The sequence below is a fragment of the Rattus norvegicus genome, chromosome 14 (assembly GCF_036323735.1).
Source record: "Rattus norvegicus strain BN/NHsdMcwi chromosome 14, GRCr8, whole genome shotgun sequence".
NCBI lineage: Eukaryota > Metazoa > Chordata > Mammalia > Rodentia > Muridae > Rattus > Rattus norvegicus.
In genome coordinates this window covers 62,684,270-62,692,881 of record NC_086032.1, presented here as the reverse complement: position 1 = coordinate 62,692,881, position 8,612 = coordinate 62,684,270, and the positions used below count along the sequence as shown (strand labels likewise).

At 44.5% G+C, this 8,612-nt stretch overlaps 1 long non-coding RNA gene across 1 annotated transcript; it reads right to left on the bottom strand.

Annotated features, from left to right (window-relative positions):
- Positions 1-292: 292 nt before the first annotated feature.
- Positions 293-4,542, bottom strand: LOC134481905 (uncharacterized). Its single transcript, XR_010057786.1, has 2 exons — positions 4,250-4,542; positions 293-1,149 (listed from the first exon to the last, which is right to left on the bottom strand). It is a non-coding gene; the product is annotated as an uncharacterized LOC134481905 (long non-coding RNA).
- Between the last annotated feature and the right edge of the window lie 4,070 nt (positions 4,543-8,612).

Genomic DNA, 8,612 nt, shown 5'->3' with positions numbered 1-8,612 from the left:
CCCCTTGTTTGCCAGATTCCTCCCTCCGAAGCCTGGTCACATAGTCAGATCTGTTGAATGGAATTCCCATGAGCTCCTTCTCCAAATCCCACCTCCCCTGCCATGATCTCCAAACCACAGTTGCCTAAATCCTTTCAACGATCTTCCTCCAACATAGGAAACAAGCAACTTTTGCTGCCACCCTCCTATAGGTTTCACAGTGCGTCTCAAAATGCTCCTATTTTTAAAATTAAAGGAATAGCAAAGTGCCTTCCAAAGTTCAGTCTGAGTTTAGAAAATTCATTACACTGAAAAGAGAAAAAGAATTTTTCTTTATTGCTGATAGTTAGTGGCATTGATGGATCACGGCAGAGCCATCCGCAATATGGCCAAATAACTTCGCTGGAGAGGATTTTATATAGCTACAGCTAAAATTCAATGAACTGATTCAGAAGACTCAGTATAAAATATAACAGTGGCTTCCAGTGCCAAATCAATTTGGGGGCTCGAAGGGAGAGAGAGAGACTTCGTTCCCTCCCCTTTCATGGATGTGACTTTAACTAGACTGTAAATTCCCAGGCAGAGGAGTGGCAGGCGGTCGGTTACAGCAGATGATTTAAGAGACCTACCACGAAAAATCAGCAAGTGCTGGCCAGCACCAGCACTTAGACAGCATGGGACAGTGGGGAATGTCCTCAAGAAAAGTCGAAAGGCTCAAAGGATGCACTGGGGAAGCGGATCATGTGGGTATGTAGAAGAGAGAGCTGAAGTAGAGTCACACACTGGAGCTGAAGCTCACTGATGAGCTAGACTGGCAGTCAGTAGGCACCCAGGATCCTCCTGTCCTCACCCTGCCCCAGGCCTAGGGCTGTAAGTGTGTACCACCACGCCTGGCTTGTTACACTCGTTACATGGCTCATGGCCCATGCTTTAGACATAAGCATGAACCTACTGAACCATCTGAACCTACTGAACCATCTCCCCAGCCTTCCTCTCCTGACTAAGTTCTTCTCATCTTTTGACTTCCATCCTCTCTTCCGTGATGCTCCCTGGATTCCAGAAGGAACTTTCTTTTGGGTCGAAGTCCTCAGCAGTCATTCATACTCAGTACTTCATCCATCATCTGCTTCTGAAAAGGTTTCTCTGACCAAGGCGGAGGGCCACCCTAGTCTGTGGGTATAACCAGAAATATTTAGAAGGAATTTTAACTACGTGTTCCTTTGAATATCAGTAGGTGATTTCCCCCATAACACCTGTGATTTGCCTAGCCATAGACTTTTGAGCAGTTCTATATAGTACCAAGCATGTATTTCCTACCATGGAATTGGCCTCAAATCCAATCAGATAGTGGTTGATTAATCCCAAAATATTTGAGCCAGTATTGTATCCATGGGCATATCATGCTAAGGCAGTTAAATTGTAGTACATAGAAGATATAGCTTGGTGTGTTCATTGATGACTTCCCTCCCTACCAACCGCTTACATATGGCATCTTCTAGCACTGTGAAAGCTAATTATGGAAGAATCTCCCAGCTCAATTCCAGTGCTGTCTTGTGTCTAGGATCTTATTGTCTGGTTCTGGTGAGCATCCAAGAACAATGGTAGTAACCTATATTGTTTGGGGGAGCTTCTGGGGCTCTCTGGCCAACAACTTATTGGGAAATATCCCACTCCCGGCAACATGATATGGGTTCAAAAACCTATGAATTCTGGGAACAATGTTAGCTACCTATACAGAGTACTTCTATTCAATCTTTAGAAAGAAAGATAAAAAGAAAGAAAAAACATAGTTTTAATTGAGTTATAAACTAGTAGGTTTCTGTATAGCTTTTTCATACGTTCTTAGTTTTAGTTGACACCCCCTCCCAGCACCTCCACCTTTTCTCCAACCTCACCTCCATTCTCCTTTAAACAATCCCTACTGTGGTGGTTTGTATATGCCAGGCCCACGGAAAGTGGCACTATTAGGAACTATGGCTTTGTTGGAGGAGGTGTAACCTTGTCAGAGGGAGTTTGTCACTGTGGAGGTGGGGCTTTGAAGCCTCATATACATGTTCAAGTGTGGCCAGATCCTCCTCCTGGCTACCTGCATAGGACAAGCCCCTCCTGGCTGCCTTTGGATCAAGATGTAGAACTCTCGGCCATGTCTGCCTGGATGCTGCCATGCTTCCCGCCATGGTGATAATGGATTGAACCTCTGAAGCTGTAAGCCAGTCCCAGTTAAATGTTTTCCTCCTTAAGAGTTCCCTTGGTTATGGTGTCTCTTCACAGCAATGAAAAACCTAACTCAGACATCTCCTTTGGTTTCCCTCAACCCCTTCTACTTTCATATTACATGTGGTTTACTATGTATCCCAGTTGGCTTTCTGTCAACTTGACACAAGCTAATGAAAGAATAAAGATTTTAAACTATCCCCCACTGACCCTGCTGTGAGGACAAGTGCACCTCACAGCAAAGAATAACATAACATGTTTTGGGGATGTAGCCTGGCTATAGCCATCACAAACCATCTGGCCTCGATAAGGCCTGACTTAACAGTCCTGAGGAAAACGAGAATTAGGGTTAGCTTGCCCCAGAAGCAGGGTGGCCTAGAGTTGAACTGAGCCCAAGTTACAAACCAATGAAATTGCTTTGTCTGACTGTTGCCAACTGCCTATGTAATTTTCCCTATAAATACCTTCCCCTAATTGGGCTCGGAGTCGACTCCTCTATCTCCTATGTGAGATACGTGTCGTCCCCAGAGCTCTGGTTCCTCAAATACACCTCTTGTTTATTACATCAAGACCAGTTTCTCGTGAGTTTTTGGGGGTTGCATCGTCTTGAGATTTGAGGTGGGGGTCTTTCCCACCCCGGTGGTCTTTCACTAATATCATTTGGGAAGAGGGACTCTCAATTGAGAAAATGCTCTGTAAGATTTGCCTGTAGGAAAGTCTGTAATGATTGACGTGGAAGGGCTCACGTCACTGGGCAGGCATTCCTTGGGTGTATAGAAAGCAAGTCGAGCAACCCATGGGGAACAAATCAAGAAGCAGCATTCTTCCATTGTTGTTACAAAATGGTAATGGCTGTGCTCAGCTGACATTTGAGAGAAAGGTTCCTTTTTTAAATAGAGAGAAAGGGCGAAGTGTGGATTGTTGTCTTTATGCATGTCTTTATGGGGGCTGGCACAGGATGAGGCAGGGCCTATGATTGAACAGTGAGAAAGGGGGCGGGGACAGAGTTTTGAAGAGAGAGAGAGGGAGAGGGAGAAGGAGAAGAGAAAAGAGAAGAGAGAAGAGAGAAGAGAGAAGAGAAGAGGAGAAAAAGAGAGAAGAGGGGAAAGGAGGGGAGGGGAGGGGAGGGGAGAGAGAGGAACCAAGATGGAGGCAGAGAAGGACGACCCAGATCCGTGTAGTCACAAATGGCCACAGGTTGTTATGAATATTTCTTAGGGGATAGATTTCTATAGGTCAATTTATCTTATCTGGGTGGGTTTATATCATTATCAATTGGCTCCGAGTTTATTGTGTCGACGCTTTATAGAATGTAAATTTACTGAGATAAATTACTTAGATAAATCTGACTGTTAAGTTATAAGCTTCTGGAGTTTTGATTTGGTCCGGCTGGTGTGAGTTGAGACAGTGACCGCAGGGGGCGGTTGCAGGGTCCACAGTAAGAGAGCCACGAGATAGGTGGTCTCTGTATGAAACTGGCATGGCAGTGACCCACCTTGGGAACTAGATGGATGGAGAGGTTGCTGCTGGGCTCAGACAGTAGCCGGTGACAGCGTGGGATAGAGATTGGGAGTTTAGCAGGTGAAACTCTTTGCTGACTGAATTGAAAATACCTCGCTAATGCCATATGACTCCATGACTCCTCCGGCAAGCGAGGGTTGGAGGGTATTACTAATATTTACTGCACCATTCCACCACCTCTGCTTCTGTTCCTGTCTTGAGTTCCTGCCGACCTCCCTGAGTGATGGACTAAGCTGTAAAATCAAATAAATCCTTTTTTCCTTCAAATTGATTTTGGTCATGGTGTTTTGTCATAGCAACATATAGCTAACTTAAATCCTGTCTTCCTCTCCTTTAAATTTCTCCCCACCTCACATACTTCTCTCTCTCTCTCTCTCTCTCTCTCTCTCTCTCTCTCTCTCTCTCTCTCTGCTCCTTTTTTTGCCATCTGGCCTTGATTTACTCCAACTTAAATCCGCTATCAAAAAGTAAATCTAAAATCTACATATAAAAGAGAGTACCAGACATTTGTCTTTCCAGGCCTAGGTTACCTCACCTGGTATTATATTTCCGGATCCCATTCATCTTCCTGCAAATTTTAAAATCCCACTTTCCTTTAGTTACAAAGAGAATGACATTGTGCTCATGTTCCACGTTTTCCTTGTCTGTTCCACACCCAATGGACATCTATGCTGACTCCAATTCCTAACATTGTGAATAGGGCAGCAATGTGTAGATCCGTGTGGCTATCTCTAGGGTAGGGCACAGGGCCCTTTGGATAGACGCCCAGGCATGGTTGAGCTGGTAATATGGTATTGCTAACTTTTGCTTTTGAGGAACCTCTACACTGGTTTCCATGGTGACTGTTTAGGTTTATGCTGGCATCAGGCACAGTTGACAATCAGGCACATCCACGGACAGCTCTGAAAGTGACTCCGCAACAGTCAGGCATCTTTACAGCCAGCTTTTGAAGGACCCCACGACGAGACACATCATCATTAGCTGCCCAAGAAGAGGCACATTGTCGTCCCTGTCCCTTCTCCCCTTCACATGTGTCAAGGCCCCAATAAAAGTCATGTTCTCCCTCCCTCCACTCTCTTTTTCTCTCTCAGAGGCCACCTCTGTGTTTCCTCCCCTTTAATAAAAGCCCTCCCATGTGAGATCTGCCACATGGTGTGATTTTTGTCAGGATAGCCGCCAAGTCGCATCAGATGCCAACTCCCAGTGCCATATCATCAAGGAATTATAGTTCTAATATATGACTTTTGAGACAATAGTAAGGCTTTTCCCAAAAGTGTCACCAGGACCTATGTTTAGAAGGAAGGAGCAGGGGCCAGGGCCTGGGACGATATAGAGGACATTGGCCCTTAGGATGGTTTATTAGCACACTCGTGGGTACCAGTGATATCTAGTTGGCCCCCAGACTGCAGGCAGCAAGTGACAGATTACATGTGTGCCTCCTCATTTAATGTGTTCCTATCTTCCAGATCTGCTCCTTGCCAAGAGTTTACAGGGCAAGCCGCCCCGAATGCTCCATTCAGCATGATTCATCCTCACTCAATTTTGGAAGCTTTTAAACTCGGGCGAGGGGGGTGAGGGGGTCGGGGGTGGACAGCATGGCCCTTGGGGATGCGCTGTCACGCATTAGCAGTTGATTTTTAAACACCAAATATGCTGCCGTCAGTCATGGAGGGACATAATAATACGACTTCAAAAGTTCAGGGTCCAAAAGAAAGGGCATTATTAATGGGAAAAAATTTTAAAGTTATATTAAAGAGCCTCGAGTCTAGTGGGAAAAGCCAAGAAATGGGAACAAAATTAGCATTATTATAGCTTTTCATGGTAACTTACTCTGGGTTTTTATGGTGGCTTTATAAAAAGAGGAGGAAAAAGAGGAAATGTAGCTGATCATAATTTATCCAACCAAATACATTTCCCATCCCTAGCGCACCTGTGATCCTGACTGTATAAATACAGTGTTTTCTTTTCAGGCCCTTTCCCTGGCCATTTGCTCCTTGCAATGTCCTTGAAGAGCAGTAAACAGAAGAGCTCTTGGAAACCTTTCAGGAATAGTTCAACATAAGGGCCGGGGATTGTACCTATTAATTTACATCTTAATAATCCAAGTCCTCACGAAGCCCACAGTGGAAAGGCTCCCTAGGAGATTGTGTTGACTGGCATAATAGCCCTGACCTTAGTTGTCAGAGGACAAGATGGTCTGAGGGGGCCAGGCCTTGCTTCTTCCCCCACTAATAAACTAACCTATACCTAGTTGCAAGAGCACTGGTGCCTGAGGTCTGACGGAAGTCTCAATTCTGGTTTATTCGTTGGTGTTTGTTGATGATTTTTGGTTGGTTCCTTTGGTTTTTTTGGTTTTTGGTTTTTTTGGGGGGGTTGGTTTTTTGTTTGGTTGGTTGGTTGGTTTTGTTTTGTTTTATTTTGTTTTATTTTGTTTTGTTTTGTTTTTGAGACAGGGCCTCACTGGGTAGACCTGGTTAGTTCAGAGCTCACTATGTAGCTGAGGCAGGCTTCGAACTAAGGGAGATCTGAAATATTGCATTAATTTGGTTTGGAGATTTAAATGATTTTTGAGAGAGAGAGAGAGAGAGAGAGAGAGAGAGAGAGAGAGAGAGACCCTTTTAGTGGTCAGAAACAGATATAATATGGAATTTAACACCTTAACTAGTTTAACTGTGAACTTCAATGGTATGAAGTGTATCTCATTCACAAAGGCAGACCCCTCATGGTCTAACCACTGCTCATAGCTCCACATCTTAACACTATTACCCTGGCAACATTTACATCATAGAAGAGAACGTTCACACCATAGTCACATAGATAACCCAAGAGATGAGAGGCTAAGATAAGTGTAGACTATATATGCTATAGAATTCCAGTCAGCTCTACATATGCAGCATGTAACGTGGGTGAACCTTGAAGACACTAGGTCAAGTGACACAAACCATTCACAGAGAGACAAATGCCAAGCTGGACTGAATGGTCCACACCTGTAATCCTAGCACTTGGGAGATAGAGGCATTAGGATCAGAGTAAGGCCATCCTTGGCTACATCATGAGTTCAAGGCCATCGTGGGCTACCTAAAACTCAGCCTCAAGGGCTGGAGAGATGGCTCAGCCGTTAAAAGCACTAACTGCTCTTCCAGAGGTCCTGAATTCAATTCCCAGCAACACATGGTGGCTCATAACCATCTGTAATGAGATCCGATGCCCTCTTCTGGTGTGTCTGAAGACAGCTACAGTGTACTCATATACATTAAATAAATAAATCTTTAAAAAAAACTCAGCCTCAAAAACAAATACTATATGATTCCATTCATATGAAAAACCTGGAGACCTCAAAATTGCAAAAATAAGAAATAGAACAGTGGTTGCTAGAGAACGAGGCAAGAGGGACTCAGGGAGTTTCTCCTAATGGGTACAAAGATTCAGAGTTTCGGGATGACGGTTTCATGAGATGGATGGAGTCATTCACCATTTTGAATTGTACCCTCAAAAATGGCTCAGGCAATCTTTGCTTTTATAGTCACCCCAAGAAATGGCAGGAAACTGAACTGTACATGTTAGAGTCTGAAGGAGCATCTACGATAATAGATGTTAGAATAATGAGAGGCAAAAGCATAAGCCTCATGTGTCACCTACCAAATTAACTGGATGCATGAAGCATTTCTCCTCCCTTTGCTGCCCTAGGAGATGAAGCTCCCATGGTGCCACAGAGATGACAGAAAACCAAGTTAATCCAACCCAACCAACAGCAAGAGTTTCCAGAGCTGGCCCAGGCTGATGGTCCAAGCTCACCGCCTCACTGACCCTCAATCAACATAGGAAATGACTTTTAAAGTGATTCCAGAGCTGTCCTGTCCAGTAAAGGCTGTTGACAGTCTGAGCGTTCTCCGGTCTAAACTTTGAGTTTGTTAAATACACTGCCATGCTAAGAGGGCTCATCCAGACCTGACCACTCCATTCTATTAAATAAATGGTTTAGACCCATTATTCCTGTTTTCTCCAGCATACTTACACAGTTTACCCCAGGCTCCCAATGATGTCAAATTGACCAGACCCAATGAGTAAGAGACATTGCAGATATCACAAGGAGAATGCTCGGTGAATGGAAAATAAGCCTGCAAAGAACTGACGTGCTGCCACGCTGGAAAAATGGGTAAGCAGCCCATAATATTCCCTCCAAAGTAAACAATGCCCCCCTCAAAAAACCCATACATTGAAAGTTAGACCTATGATTAAGAAGGAGCTATAAACTTGGCAGGGCCTCAGGGGGTTCAGAGGGCACAGTAAATGATTGATAAACTTGATGCAGCCCAATGGGAAACTGGACACAGATGTGACATAGAAAGATACTACAGGAAACCTGTGGTCCACTGGGGGAATTCTGAGGGAAAGACCATGAGAGCAGAACACCATCCAGACCCAATGAGACATGACACCGGAGAAACTGAGACCATGGTCACAGACATCACTTAACTGTGGGGGCCATGCTAACGCTTGTCCCCCCTCCCAAAACAAAATCAAGCAGATACCAGTGACCTTCGATTGTAAGGCAGAAAAGGCCCCTCTGGGATCAGAAGGTAAGGGGTGGTCTGCACAGACCAGTGGCTCAGATCTCAATGCCACTGATGAGTGTTTGATTGACCCCTGTTCAGCCCTCACCTATGATAACTCATGCAGAATCCTCTACAATGAGATAAAGTATGAAACTCATACTTCCATTCAGTCCAAACTCAGCCCGCTGATTTACTGACTTAATATGTAGGTATAGGCCTAGAACCACCACTAGACTACAGCAACGGAAAGGGAGAATGGGCTTAGATTCCAAGTGAGCAAGCTCTGGCCTATGACCCAAATCTCCCTCTAGTACTGATTTTTATAAATAAAGTTTTATTTAA